Below are 15,914 nucleotides of genomic sequence, written 5' to 3' on the forward strand. Positions count from 1 at the left end.
TCTCTCCTAATGGTACCAACATCATGTTATCTCTCCTAATGGTACCAACATCATGTTATCTCTCCTAATGGTACCAACACCATGTTATCTCTCCTAATGGTACCAACATCATGTTATCTCTCCTAATGGTACCAACACCATGTTATCTCTCCTAATGGTACCAACACCATGTTATCTCTCCTAATGGTACCAACACCATGTATTATCCAATGACAACAAACATTTTTAACTAAAATATTTGCTTCTGGGGGAGGGGTCCCTGGAACTACATATTTTGAGATGGGGGTCCGTGGGCCCAATAGAGATAATTCTGGGTGTACTTGACATGAAAAAGGTTGAGCACCACTGACATAGAAACATAGGTTTTTCAGAAAAAAATGGATTTAGAAGCTTTTTTTTAATCGCCATCATTCCAAAATGCTTTAATTAGTTGTTAACCAATTAAAAGTGCTTGCGTGTTATTTGTATTTTTTTATATGTGACTGGATCTGGCAAAAAGGCCCTCATTTCGACCAGAGTATTATTATTATTATTATTTATTTATTTATTTTACAGATTATTAAAGTACAGAATGTAAGCTTTCATATGATGCATCATTCAATGAAATTGGAAAATATTTGAAGGAGATAATATGACCATTTTAAAATGATTGTACCGTTTTACCCAAACCTGAGAAAAGGCCCTTTGAAAACTGTGAACATTTAATGTGTAGAGCCCGCCTGTCATATCCGGTAAATCTTCCACGCACACAACACATGCAGACCACGGAGGCCGTTTCCGTATCCGCTCGGGACCGGAACAAGCAGCCATAACGCGACTATATATTAGCCGTAATTCGCAGTGTTGCCATGTCCGCTTATTCTAAGCGACTTTGGGCTTGTTTTTTCAGAAAAGTTGCTAGTATTTACAATATTGGTGGTTTTGGGTTAGGGTTTTTTTTAAAGTATATTTTGGCATTTTTTCGCAACAAATAATATTCATTGTTTAAATATTGAAGTTCTTAAACATTGATTGATTGATGAATGTATTACAGTTTGCAGAATTACAGTACATTTCAAGCACAACTCAATACAAAGACTGAGTGGACGAAACCATAAAGCATTACACTTGTTTACAATAGGGTCCACCTTGTTCAATTCATCAACTTAAGTACTTAACAAATTAGCATAATGTTGTTGTTTTTTATCCCCAGTCTTTGTATTGAGTTGAGCTTGAAATGTACTGTAATTCTGCAATCTGTTAATAAATACTTCAATCAATCAAACAATCAATCAATAAATTAAAAAAAAATTAACTTTCAAATAATATATTCCAAATATTTCAATTTTAATAGCAGATCTACAAGCTCACAACAAGTTGGCAATATAAAAGTGGCTTCTTTTTGGCTTGTTTTCATAGAGCTGGTCGCTTGTTTCTGCCACACAATGTGGCAACACAACACCGTTAGCCGTTATCCGTTAGCTTCAGCGCTGTTTCACCATCTAACAGACGAACTAACTGCGTTACAGTGGCGACGTCACGATACTGTTTACGTCACTAGTAGGGACGATGACAACACGTGGTTTTATGGACGCGGGAAAACGTTTAAAAACTACTTTTTAGTGACGTGACGTAACGTGCTAACAAAATGGCGGCCGTTTGTTGTCATTGTTGTTATGCTGCGTTCGTTTCCTGCTTCCTGTAATGACGTCGCGCCACTGTTTGGAGGACAGTTTGAGACAGGATGAACAAACTATATCTAATTTAATTTAACAAACAAACAAACAAATGTTGAATAACATTAATGTCTTAAATCTACAACAACAGTGATATAATTGTCCAGGTGAGTTAATGATAATGTCAGGCAGCTGTTTAAGCAACAAATACATGATTGATGAACCACAGACAAACATTATAAACTATTATAATTTAATTTAACAACGGGCTGTAGACCTACAACATGAATGTCTTTATTCACAAGAGATTTGACCAGCAGGTGAGTTATGCATTGTTTAGTCAGCTGTTTGACCAGCAGGTGAGTTATGCATTGTTTAGTCAGCTGTTTGAGCAAAGAAATTAAACCACAAACAAACAAATGTTTTATTTAATGTAAACATGGACTAACGTCTTTAATTCTATAACAACAGGTACGTGAGAGAATTGTCCAGGTGAGTTCACCCATTTAAGCCTGACGTCGAAATTAAAAAAAAATCTTCTAAATCCTCCAGTTTTCTGAAATAAATATTTTCACGATTTTTCAAAAATAGCAGACCTACAAGCTCGGGCGCGCTACGAGCTATCATATAATTTAACCACAGGCTGTCATGTAGAGCTACAGCATTAATGTCTTTTAAAACATTTTTCTTTATTTTTTATTTTTTTTGACTATAGAGATGACTATAGAGTGACTATAGCGATGACTATAGAGATGGCTATAGAGATGACTATAGAGATGGCTATAGAGTGACTATAGAGATGACTATAGAGATGACTATAGAGTGACTATAGAGATGGCTATAGAGATGACTCTAGAGATGACTCTAGAGATGACTATAGAGTGACTATAGAGATGACTATAGAGATGGCTATAGAGATGGCTATAGAGATGACTATAGAGATGGTTATAGAGATGGCTATAGAGTGACTATAGAGATGACTATAGAGATGACTATAGAGATGGCTATAGAGATGACTATAGAGATGACTATAGAGATGACTATAGAGTGACTATAGAGATGGCTATAGAGATGGCTATAGAGATGGCTATAGAGATGACTATAGAGAGAGATGACTATAGAGATGACTATAGAGATGGCTATAGAGATGACTATAGAGATGACTATCGAGATGACTATCGAGTGACTATAGAGATGACTATAGAGATGACTATAGAGTGACTATAGAGATGACTATAGAGATGACTATAGAGATGACTATAGAGATGACTATAGAGATGACTATAGAGTGACTATAGAGATGACTATAGAGTGACTATAGAGTGACTATAGAGATGACTATAGAGATGACTATAGAGATGACTATAGAGTGACTATAGAGATGACTATAGAGATGACTATATAGATGACTATAGAGATGACTATAGAGTGACTATAGAGATGGCTATAGAGATGACTATATAGATGGCTATAGAGATGGCTATAGAGGTGACTATAGAGATGACTATAGAGATGACTATAGAGTGACTATAGAGATGACTATAGAGATGACTATAGAGATGACTATAGAGTGACTATAGAGATGACTATAGAGATGACTATAGAGATGACTATAGAGTGACTATAGAGATGACTATAGAGATGACTATAGAGATGACTATAGAGATGACTATAGTGTGACTATAGAGATGACTATAGTGTGACTATAGAGTGACTATAGAGATGGCTATAGAGTGACTATAGAGATGACTATAGAGATGACTATAGAGTGACTATAGAGATGACTATAGAGTGACTATAGAGATGGCTATAGAGATGACTATAGAGATGACTATAGAGTGACTATAGAGATGGCTATAGAGATGACTATAGAGTGACTATAGAGATGACTATAGAGATGACAATAGAGATGACTATAGAGTGACTATAGAGATGGCTATAGAGATGGCTATAGAGATGGCTATAGAGATGACTATAGAGTGACTATAGAGATGACTATAGAGATGACTCTAGAGATGACTATAGAGTGACTATAGAGATGACTATAGAGATGGCTATAGAGATGACTATAGAGATGACTATAGAGATGGCTATAGAGATGGCTATAGAGATGGTTATAGAGATGGCTATAGAGTGACTATAGAGATGACTATAGAGATGACTATAGAGATGACTATAGAGTGACTATAGAGATGGCTATAGAGATGACTATAGAGATGACTATAGAGATGACTATAGAGATGGCTATAGAGTAACTATAGAGATGGCTATAGAGATGACTATAGAGATGGCTATAGAGTAACTATAGAGATGGCTATAGAGATGACTATAGAGTGACTATAGAGATGACTATAGAGATGACTATAGAGATGACTATAGTGTGACTATAGAGATGACTATAGAGATGACTATAGTGTGACTATAGAGTGACTATAGAGATGGCTATAGAGATGACTATAGAGTGACTATAGAGTGACTATAGAGATGACTATAGAGATAACTATAGAGTGACTATAGAGATGACTATAGAGATGACTATAGAGTGACTATAGAGATGACTATAGAGTGACTATAGAGATGGCTATAGAGATGGCTATAGAGATGACTATAGAGTGACTATAGAGACTATAGAGTGACTATAGAGATGACTATAGAGTGACTATAGAGATGGCTATAGAGCTGGCTATAGAGATGACTATAGAGATGACTATAGAGATGACTATAGAGATGACTATAGAGTGACTATAGAGATGACTATAGAGATGACTATAGAGATGACTATAGACTATAGAGATGACTATAGAGATGGCTATAGAGATGACTATAGAGTGACTATAGAGATGACTATAGAGATGACTATAGAGATGGCTATAGAGATGACTATAGAGATGACTATAGTGTGACTATAGAGATGACTATAGAGTGACTATAGAGATGGCTATAGAGTGACTATAGAGATGACTATAGAGTGACTATAGAGTGACTATAGAGATGACTATAGAGATGACTATAGAGTGACTATAGAGATGACTATAGAGTGACTATAGAGTGACTATAGAGATGACTATAGAGATGACTATAGAGATGGCCACAACCCATAACTGTTATCCCTTAAGAAATGAATAACCGACCCAACAGCTATTATCTGATCAAATAAAATAAAAACCCAAAACAACCCAGAACAAAAAAACACAGTTTGTATTTTTCTAATGGGTAAAATAGCGCATTTCTGCGCACATAAAATGTCTCCAAATGGCCATCCCTGCTTGGACATGCAGGGCATAAAGCACTATAGTCTACTACGGGCAGACGTGTAAAATAATACATGTATTCCATACTCCCAGTAGCATACGGTATATACCACCACCGGTATATACCACCACCCCTCCAGACCCTGGTGATCTATAGCGATTCAAACGGTATATACCACCACCCCTCCAGACCCTGGTGATCTATAGCGATTCAAACGGTATATACCACCACCCCTCCAGACCCTGGTGATCTATAGCGATTCAAACGGTATATACCACCACCCCTCCAGACCCTGGTGATCTATACAGATTCAAACGGTATATACCACCACCCCTCCAGACCCTGGTGATCTATACAGATTCAAACGGTATAGACCACCCCTCCCTCCAGACCCGAATGAAAATTCATTCTGAATGGGATATTCTATTCCAATTGAGGTGTTTACATGAGCATTTTTATTCTGATGACTGGAATTAATCCATTCATTCCGAATTAATTTCTGCATGTAAATGGGGGCCAGTGCCCGTAGAAAACACACACGCGCACACACACACACACACACACACACACACACACACACACACGCACACGCACACGCACACACACCTATTTATTTCATGTGTCCACTGTGCATTTTTAATTACGTTTTTCTTTCTTTCTTTCTTTCTTTCTTTCTTTCTTTCTTTCTTTCTTTCTTTCTTTCTTTCTTTCTTCCACTTCCCATCCTACTCCAGAAGATGCATGGTTGGTAGAATCAAATTGAATGGTGAGGGCAGTGAAGCCTCTAATGGACAGCGAGAGCTCCCCCAGCAGGAGAGGGAAGGTAGTGGAGATGGTGACGGTGCGTTCACACACCGATGGTGGAGGAAACCATGCGAGGCACCAACCTGCACATCAGGAGCAATTAGGGGTTCATAGTCTTGCTCAAGGACACTTCCACACTAACTCTGGGAGAGCCCACACCATGGGCATCGAACCGGGAACCTCGCGGTTCCCTTCCGGCCACTCTATACCACCTTCTGAGATGACTGGAGAGAGATGCTGCTGGAGGGATGATTCTGGAGGTGGAGATGACTGGAGACAGTGTTGGAGGACTCAGGGCTGGTCTGGAGATCTGGAGATGACTGGAGACAGTGTTGGAGGACTCAGGGCTGGTCTGGAGATCTGGAGATGACTGCAGACAGTGTTGGAGGACTCAGGGCTGGAGGACTCAGGGCTGGAGGACTCAGTGTTGGAGGACTCAGCACTGGAGAACTCAGGACTGGAGGACTCAGCACTGGAGGACTCAGCACTGGAGGACTCAGGACTGGAGGACTCAGCACTGGAGGACTCAGGACTGGAGGACTCAGCACTGGAGGACTCAGGACTGGAGGACTCAGTGTTGGAGGACTCAGCACTGGAGAACTCAGGACTGGAGGACTCAGCACTGGAGGACTCAGCACTGGAGGACTCAGGACTGGAGTACTCAGGACTGGAGGACTCAGCACTGGAGGACTCAGGACTGGAGGACTCAGGACTGGAGGACTCAGCACTGGAGGACTCAGGACTGGAGGACTCAGGACTGGAGGACTCAGGACTGGAGGACTCAGGACTGGAGGACTCAGGACTGGAGGACTCAGGACTGGAGGACTCAGGACTGGAGGACTCAGCACTGGAGGACTCAGCACTGGAGGACTCAGGACTGGAGGACTCAGGACTGGAGGACTCAGGACTGGAGGACTCGGGGCTGGAGGACTCAGGACTGGAGGACTCAGTGTTGGAGGACTCAGTGTTGGAGGACTCAGGACTGGAGGACTCAGTGTTGGAGGACTCAGGACTGGAGGACTCAGGACTGGAGGACTCAGGACTGGAGGACTCAGTGTTGGAGGACTCAGGACTCAGGACTGGAGGACACAGTGTTGGAGGACTCAGGACTGGAGGACTCGGGGCTGGTCTGAAGATCTCTGTATCCATCCATGGCTTCGACACAGTGACCCTAGTGACCTCACAGTGACCCTAGTGACCTCACAGTGACCCTAGTGACCTCACCGACTACTTAATGGGGTCCAATAGAAGACCGGCTCAAGGTGCGAACTGTCTTTTATATTATATTATTTAATTTCTTCTTCTTTTTGCTGATGGTTGTGTTGATGCTCAGCTGTGTGTGTAGCCTCGTCTATTAATACCATCCAAGCTGGTTGCGTGTGTGTGTGTGTGTGTGTGTGTGTGTGTGTGTGTGTGTGTGTGTGTGTGTGTGTGTGTGTGTGTGTGTGTGTGTGTGTGTGTGTGTGTGTGTGTGTGTGTGTGTGTGTGTGTGTGTGTGTGTGTGTGTGTGTGTGTGTGTGTGTGTGTGTGTTCGTGCGCGTGCGTGCGTACCAGCGTACCAGTGGTCCTTGAGGGGTTCCAGGTGGTCCGGGGACCATGGGTGGTCCGGGGACCATGGGACCATGGGTGGTCCGGGGACCATGGGTCTCAGATTGAGGGGTTCCAGGTGGTCCTTGAGGGGTTCCAGGTGGTCCGGGGACCATGGGTCTCAGGTGGACCATGGGTCTCAGGTGGACCATGGGTCTCAGGGACCATGGGTCTCAGATTGCCTCTTTTAATAGTGTGGTTTCAAGCTGTATTGTTGTTTTGAGACCCTGTGATTGGATGGAAAAGAGACATGCTGTTGTTTTGAGACCCTGTGATTGGATGGAAAAGAGACATGCTGTTGTTTTGAGACCCTGTGATTGGATGGAAAAGAGACATGCTGTTGTTTTGAGACCCTGTGATTGGATGGAAAAGAGACATGCTGTTGTTTTGAGACCCTGTGATTGGATGGAAAAGAGACATGCTGTTGTTTTGAGCCCCTTTGATTGGATGGAAAAGAGACATGCTGTTGTTTTGAGACCCTGTGATTGGATGGAAAAGAGACATGCTGTTGTTTTGAGACCCTGTGATTGGATGGAAAAGAGACATGCTGTTGTTTTGAGACCCTGTGATTGGATGGAAAAGAGACATGCTGTTGTTTTGAGACCCTGTGATTGGATGGAAAAGAGACATGCTGTTGTTTTGAGACCCTGTGATTGGATGGAAAAGAGACATGCTGTTGTTTTGAGACCCTGTGATTGGATGGAAAAGAGACATGCTGTTGTTTTGAGACCCTGTGATTGGATGGAAAAGAGACATGCTGTTGTTTTGAGACCCTGTGATTGGATGGAAAAGAGACATGCTGTTGTTTTGAGACCCTGTGATTGGATGGAAAAGAGACATGCTGTTGTTTTGAGACCCTGTGATTGGATGGAAAAGAGACATGCTGTTGTTTTGAGACCCTGTGATTGCGTGGCTTTCTTTCTTTCTTTCTTTCTTTCTTTCGGAGATGGCAACCTTGTATTTTCAGCGGTGCACACGTGCAGTCTCCAATGAAGGGCTGTGTGGTGTGCACACACACACACACACACACACACACACACACACACACACACACACACACACACACACACACACACACACACACACACACACACACACACAGAGCCCGCGCCGCTCAGTTCGGGCGGGTCTGATTTTCCCTTTGCTGATCTGCTGCATGTGTATGATAGTTGATTAGATGAATGAACAGTTCTTTATCATATTGATTAGATGAATGAATCAGTTCTTTATCATATTGATTAGATGAATGAACAGTTCTTTATCATATTGATTAGATGAATGAATCAGTTCTTTATCATATTGATTAGATGAATGAACAGTTCTTTATCATATTGATTAGATGAATGAATAAGTTCTTTATCATATTGATTAGATGAATGAATCAGTTCTTTATCATATTGATTAGATGAATGAATCAGTTCTTTATCATATTGATTAGATGAATGAATCAGTTCTTTATCATATTGATTAGATGAATGTGACTGAATCAGTTCTTTATCATATTGATTAGATGAATGTGACTGAATCAGTTCTTTATCATATTGATTAGATGAATGTGACTGAATCAGTTCTTTATCATATTGATTAGATGAATGTGACTGAATCAGTTCTTTATCATATTGATTAGATGAATGTGACTGAATCAGTTCTTTATCATATTGATTAGATGAATGTGACTGAATCAGTTCTTTATCATATTGATTAGATGAATGTGACTGAATCAGTTCTTTATCATATTGATTAGATGAATGTGACTGAATCAGTTCTTTATCATATTGATTAGATGAATGTGACTGAATCAGTTCTTTATCATATTGATTAGATGAATGTGACTGAATCAGTTCTTTATCATATTGATTATATGAATGTGACTGAATCAGTTCTTTATCATATTGATTATATGAATGTGACTGAATCAGTTCTTTATCATATTGATTATATGAATGTGACTGAATCAGTTCTTTATCATATTGATTAGATGAATGTGACTGAATCAGTTCTTTATCATATTGATTAGCTGGTGGTCTAATAGGCTGGTGGTCTAATAGGCTGATGGTCTAATAGGCTGAAATGTCAAAAAGCGCATCGTGGCGTTTTGACCTTTCTAGCGATGAATAGCCTATTAGACCACCTGCCTATTAGACCACCAGCCTATTAGACCACCAGCCTATTAGACCACCAGCCTATTAGACCTCCAGCCTATTAGACCACCAGCCTATTAGACCTCCAGCCTATTAGACCACCAGCCTATTAGACCTCCAGCCTATTAGACCACCAGCCTATTAGACCTCCAGCCTATTAGACCACCAGCCTATACCTATTAGACCACCAGCCTATACCTATTAGACCACCAGCCTATACCTATTAGACCTCCAGCCTATACCTATTAGACCACCAGCCTATTAGACCTCCAGCCTATTAGACCACCAGCCTATACCTATTAGACCACCAGCCTATACCTATTAGACCACCAGCCTATACCTATTAGACCACCAGCCTATACCTATTAGACCACCAGCCTATACCTATTAGACCACCAGCCTATACCTATTAGACCACCGGCCTATTAGACCACCAGCCTATACCTATTAGACCACCAGCCTATACCTATTAGACCACCAGCCTATACCTATTAGACCACCAGCCTATACCTATTAGACCACCAGCCTATACCTATTAGACCACCAGCCTATACCTATTAGACCACCAGCCTATACCTATTAGACCACCAGCCTATACCTATTAGACCACCAGCCTATACCTATTAGACCTCCAGCCTATACCTATTAGACCACCAGCCTATACCTATTAGACCTCCAGCCTATTAGACCACCAGCCTATACCTATTAGACCACCAGCCTATACCTATTAGACCACCAGCCTATACCTATTAGACCTCCAGCCTATACCTATTAGACCACCAGCCTATTAGACCTCCAGCCTATTAGACCACCAGCCTATACCTATTAGACCACCAGCCTATACCTATTAGACCACCAGCCTATACCTATTAGACCACCAGCCTATACCTATTAGACCTCCAGCCTATACCTATTAGACCACCAGCCTATACCTATTAGACCTCCAGCCTATTAGACCACCAGCCTATACCTATTAGACCACCAGCCTATACCTATTAGACCACCAGCCTATACCTATTAGACCTCCAGCCTATACCTATTAGACCACCAGCCTATACCTATTAGACCACCAGCCTATACCTATTAGACCACCAGCCTATACCTATTAGACCACCAGCCTATTAGACCTCCAGCCTATTAGACCACCAGCCTATACCTATTAGACCACCAGCCTATACCTATTAGACCACCGGCCTATTAGACCAGGTTGCCGTATATTAGATTAGTCGATGGGTGGACTAGTGTAGAAACACGGGGAAGGTTGCCGTATATTAGATTAGTCGATGGGTGGACTAGTGTAGAAACACGGGGAAGGTTGCCGTATATTAGATCAGTCGATGGGTGGACTAGTGTAGAAACACAGGGAAGGTTGCCGTATATTAGATTAGTCGATGGGTGGACTAGTGAAGAAACACAGGGAAGGTTGCCGTATATTAGATTAGTCGATGGGTGGACTAGTGTAGAAACACAGGGAAGGTTGCTGTATATTAGATCAGTCGATGGGTGGACTAGTGTAGAAACACAGGGAAGGTTGCCGTATATTAGATCAGTCGATGGGTGGACTAGTGTAGAAACACAGGGAAGGTTGGCGTATATTAGATCAGTCGATGGGGGGACTAGTGTAGAAACACGGGGAAGGTTGCCGTATATTAGATTAGTCGATGGGTGAACTAGTGTAGAAACACGGGGAAGGTTGGTGTATATTAGATCAGTCGATGGGTGGACTAGTGAAGAAACACAGGGAAGGTTGCCGTATATTAGATCAGTCGATGGGTGGACTAGTGTAGAAACACAGGGAAGGTTGCTGTATATTAGATTAGTCGATGGGTGGACTAGTGTAGAAACACAGGGAAGGTTGCCGTATATTAGATTAGTCGATGGGTGGACTAGTGAAGAAACACAGGGAAGGTTGCCGTATATTAGATTAGTCGATGGGTGGACTAGTGAAGAAACACAGGGAATTTTGCCGTATATTAGATTAGTCGATGGGTGGACTAGTGTAGAAACACAGGGAAGGTTGCTGTATATTAGATCATTCGATGGGTGGACTAGTGTAGAAACACAGGGAAGGTTTCCGTATATTAGATCAGTCGATGGGTGGACTAGTGAAGAAACACAGGGAAGGTTGCCGTATATTAGATCAGTCGATGGGTGGACTAGTGTAGAAACACGGGGAAGGTTGCCGTATATTAGATCAGTCGATGGGTGGACTAGTGTAGAAACACAGGGAAGGTTTCCGTATATTAGATTAGTCGATGGGTGGACTAGTGTAGAAACACAGGGAAGGTTGCCGTATATTAGATTAGTCGATGGGTGGACTAGTGTAGAAAAACAGGGAAGGTTTCCGTATATTAGATTAGTCGATGGGTGGACTAGTGTTTAGTTTAGTTTAGTTTAGTTTCATTTGCACGTGATGTACATTAAAAGAAAAACAAAGGAAATTTCAAATGGAATGAAATACATTTGTATGAAAATAAAAATAAAAAATCGGAAAAGAAAATGTGCCGGAAGGACCAAAAAACCCAGAAGGGCATCGAGTGGCCTTCCTTAAAGCTGCCAAGGGAGCTTAAGCTAGTTATAATACAATTAAAACTTTAATGAAAATACATAATGATGATAATAATAATATTAATAATAATATTAATAATAATATGAACAATAATATTAATAATAATAATAATAACAACAATAGTAACAATAACAAGAAATGAAACAGGTAGTAACATTAATAATTATAATCAGGGTGACTAGGGCATGTTGCCCAAGCTTAATAGGAATATTTAGTTAATAATGATGAATAAAGAGCAGGGTGACTAGGGCATGTTGCCCAAGCTTAATAGGAATATTTAGTTAATAATGATGAATAAAGAGCAGGGTGACTAGGGCATGTTGCCCAAGCTTAATAGGAATATTTAGTTAATAATGATGAATAAAGAGCAGGGTGACTAGGGCATGTTGCCCAAGCTTAATAGGAATATTTAGTTAATAATGATGAATAAAGAGCAGGGTGACTAGGGTATGTTGCCCAAGCTTAATAGGAATATTTAGTTAATAATGATGAATAAAGAGCAGGGTGACTAGGGCATGTTGCCCAAGCTTAATAGGAATATTTAGTTAATAATGATGAATAAAGAGCAGGGTGACTAGGGTATGTTGCCCAAGCTTAATAGGAATATTTAGTTAATAATGATGAATAAAGAGCAGGGTGACTAGGGCATGTTGCCCAAGCTTAATAGGAATATTTAGTTAATAATGATGAATAAAGAGCAGGGTGACTAGGGCGTGTTGCCCAAGCTTGATAATAAAAACTGCTGTAATTGTTTCTTGAAAGAACTCATGCTAGTACAGTCTCTGATGTGAGGCGGTAATTTGTTCCAAAAATGACAAACGTTTTTGTAACAGAAACATACCATTAAGATTAGATTTGAAATTACTAGCCCACACAATATTACAATATGAGATTTTTATTAAAGTTTTATTAAAGAGTAAAAATACAGTATTGGCATCAAAACACACTCAAAGTACCACAAGTGTGGTACCACAAGTACCACAAAGTAAAGCGTATCCATTACGATTACCCAATTCACAAGTTCTCTTTCAGATTCGTAATATATTTTTGAAAGCGACAGATCTACAAGTTCCCAAAGTGACGCGTTGCACGCGATACGATGTGAGCTTGTAGATCCACCATAGTCACTGTTTTTTTTTTTTTTTTTTTAAAGTGTCCCTTTAAATGTTTGCTTTGCAAATGGCACATTTATACAACTTTAAAAGATTATTTACATTTCTCTGTTCACACATTTTAACATTTGATCACCTTTTTCAAACTAAACAAAACACTATAAAACATCACACAATATATCAGGGGTGTAACGATTATTTTTAACACCCTGAGCGGCAAGGACGGAGTTCTCCGTTCAATCAATTAGCAACGCCCAGCGCTTAGGACGGAGATTGATCAAAAGGACGGAGATTTATTGATATCAAAACCGATCGCATCGCCCCACAGGCTGGGAGCGTCTGTTGCGCAACACTCGATGCTATTTTCCGGTCGGGACGTCATCGAAAATGTCCCCACCCCCCATTTTAGCCGACGAGATGGAAAATCTTAAAACGTGAATAACTCTTGATCTAAATCATTCCGTCCAATTCTAAGAAAAGATCCTGTGTTAGACGGCCAACCGCGGTCCCGTTGCTAGTCGCGTTAGAATTAATCATACCTCCCGTTGTTGTCGATCGCCTCTAGAGTGTTTTGGCTTCTGGTCCGTCGCTAAAAGTGCTCCGCTGCTATAAATCGCTGGGCGCTCTGATTTAATGGATTAAATAACCCCGGGCGTTCGGGGTGTTAACATGGCGTTCGGGGTGTTAACATGGTGTCCGGGGTGTTAACATGGTGTCCGGGGTGTTAACATGGCATTCGGGGTGTTAACATGGCGTTCGGGGTGTTAACATGGCGTTCGGGGTGTTAACATGGCGTTCGGGGTGTTAACATGGTGTCCGGGGTGTTAACATGGTGTCCGGGGTGTTAACATGGCGTTCGGGGTGTTAACATGGTGTCCGGGGTGTTAACATGGCGTTCGGGGTGTTAACATGGCATTCGGGGTGTTAACATGGCGTTCGGGGTGTTAACATGGCGTTCGGGGTGTTAACATGGCGTTCGGGGTGTTAACATGGCGTTCGGGGTGTTAACATGGCGTTCGGGGTGTTAACATGGCGTTCGGGGTGTTAACATGGTGTCCGGGGTGTTAACATGGCGTTCGGGGTGTTAACATGGTGTCCGGGGTGTTAACATGGCGTTCGGGGTGTTAACATGGCGTTCGGGGTGTTAACATGGTGTCCGAGGTGTTAACATGGCGTTCGGGGTGTTAACATGGCGTTCGGGGTGTTAACATGGCGTTCGGGGTGTTAACATGGCGTTCGGGGTGTTAACATGGCGTTCGGGGTGTTAACATGGCGTTCGGGGTGTTAACATGGCGTTCGGGGTGTTAACATGGTGTCCGGGGTGTTAACATGGCGTTCGGGGTGTTAACATGGCGTTCGGGGTGTTAACATGGCGTTCGGGGTGTTAACATGGCGTTCGGGGTGTTAACATGGCGTTCGGGGTGTTAACATGGCGTTCGGGGTGTTAACATGGTGTCCGAGGTGTTAACATGGCGTTCGGGGTGTTAACATGGCGTTCGGGGTGTTAACATGGCGTTCGGGGTGTTAACATGGCGTTCGGGGTGTTAACATGGCGTTCGGGGTGTTAACATGGTGTCCGAGGTGTTAACATGGCGTTCGGGGTGTTAACATGGCGTTCGGGGTGTTAACATGGTGTCCGGGGTGTTAACATGGCGTTCGGGGTGTTAACATGGTGTCCGGGGTGTTAACATGGCGTTCGGGGTGTTAACATGGCGTTCGGGGTGTTAACATGGCGTTCGGGGTGTTAACATGGTGTCCGGGGTGTTAACATGGCGTTCGGGGTGTTAACATGGTGTCCGGGGTGTTAACATGGCGTTCGGGGTGTTAACATGGCGTTCGGGGTGTTAACATGGTGTCCGGGGTGTTAACATGGCGTCCGGGGTGTTAACATGGTGTCCGGGGTGTTAACATGGTGTCCGGGGTGTTAACATGGTGTCCGGGGTGTTAACATGGTGTCCGGGGTGTTAACATGGTGTCCGGGGTGTTAACATGGTGTCCGGGGTGTTAACATGGCATTCGGGGTGTTAACATGGCGTTCGGGGTGTTAACATGGCGTTCGGGGTGTTAACATGGCGTTCGGGGTGTTAACATGGTGTCCGGGGTGTTAACATGGCGTTCGGGGTGTTAACATGGCATTCGGGGTGTTAACATGGCGTTCGGGGTGTTAACATGGCGTTCGGGGTGTTAACATGGACGATATTGGTTCATTTTGACGATACGGTTCAGTGATTTAAAATCCATACAGTAACTATTTAGCTAAGAAATTAGGTCTGTGTGAAACTTGTGGATAGTGCAGGTTTTTTAAAGGAAAACGTATGAATATGGATATAAATAAGTAAACACAGTGATTCTCTGGAAAATACATAGACATCATTTTTTAACACATTATGGACAAACCCTCACCTTGACACGAACACAGAGAATACACACATTATGGACAAACCCTCACCTTGACACGAACACAGAGAATACACACATTATGGACAAACCCACACCTTGACATGAACACAGAGAATACACACATTATGGACAAACCCTCACCTTGACATGAACACAGAGAATACACACATTATGGACAAACCCTCACCTTGACACGAACACAGAGAATACACACATTATGGACAAACCCTCACCTTGACACGAACACAGAGAATACACACATTATGGACAAACCCTCACCTTGACATGAACACAGAGAATACACACATTATGGACAAACCCTCACCTTGACATGAACACAGAGAATACACACATTATGGACAAACCCTCACCTTGACATGAACACAGAGAATAC

The sequence above is a fragment of the Electrona antarctica genome, assembly GCF_951216825.1.
Source record: "Electrona antarctica genome assembly, contig: scaffold_320, whole genome shotgun sequence".
Taxonomy (NCBI): Eukaryota; Metazoa; Chordata; class Actinopteri; order Myctophiformes; family Myctophidae; genus Electrona; species Electrona antarctica.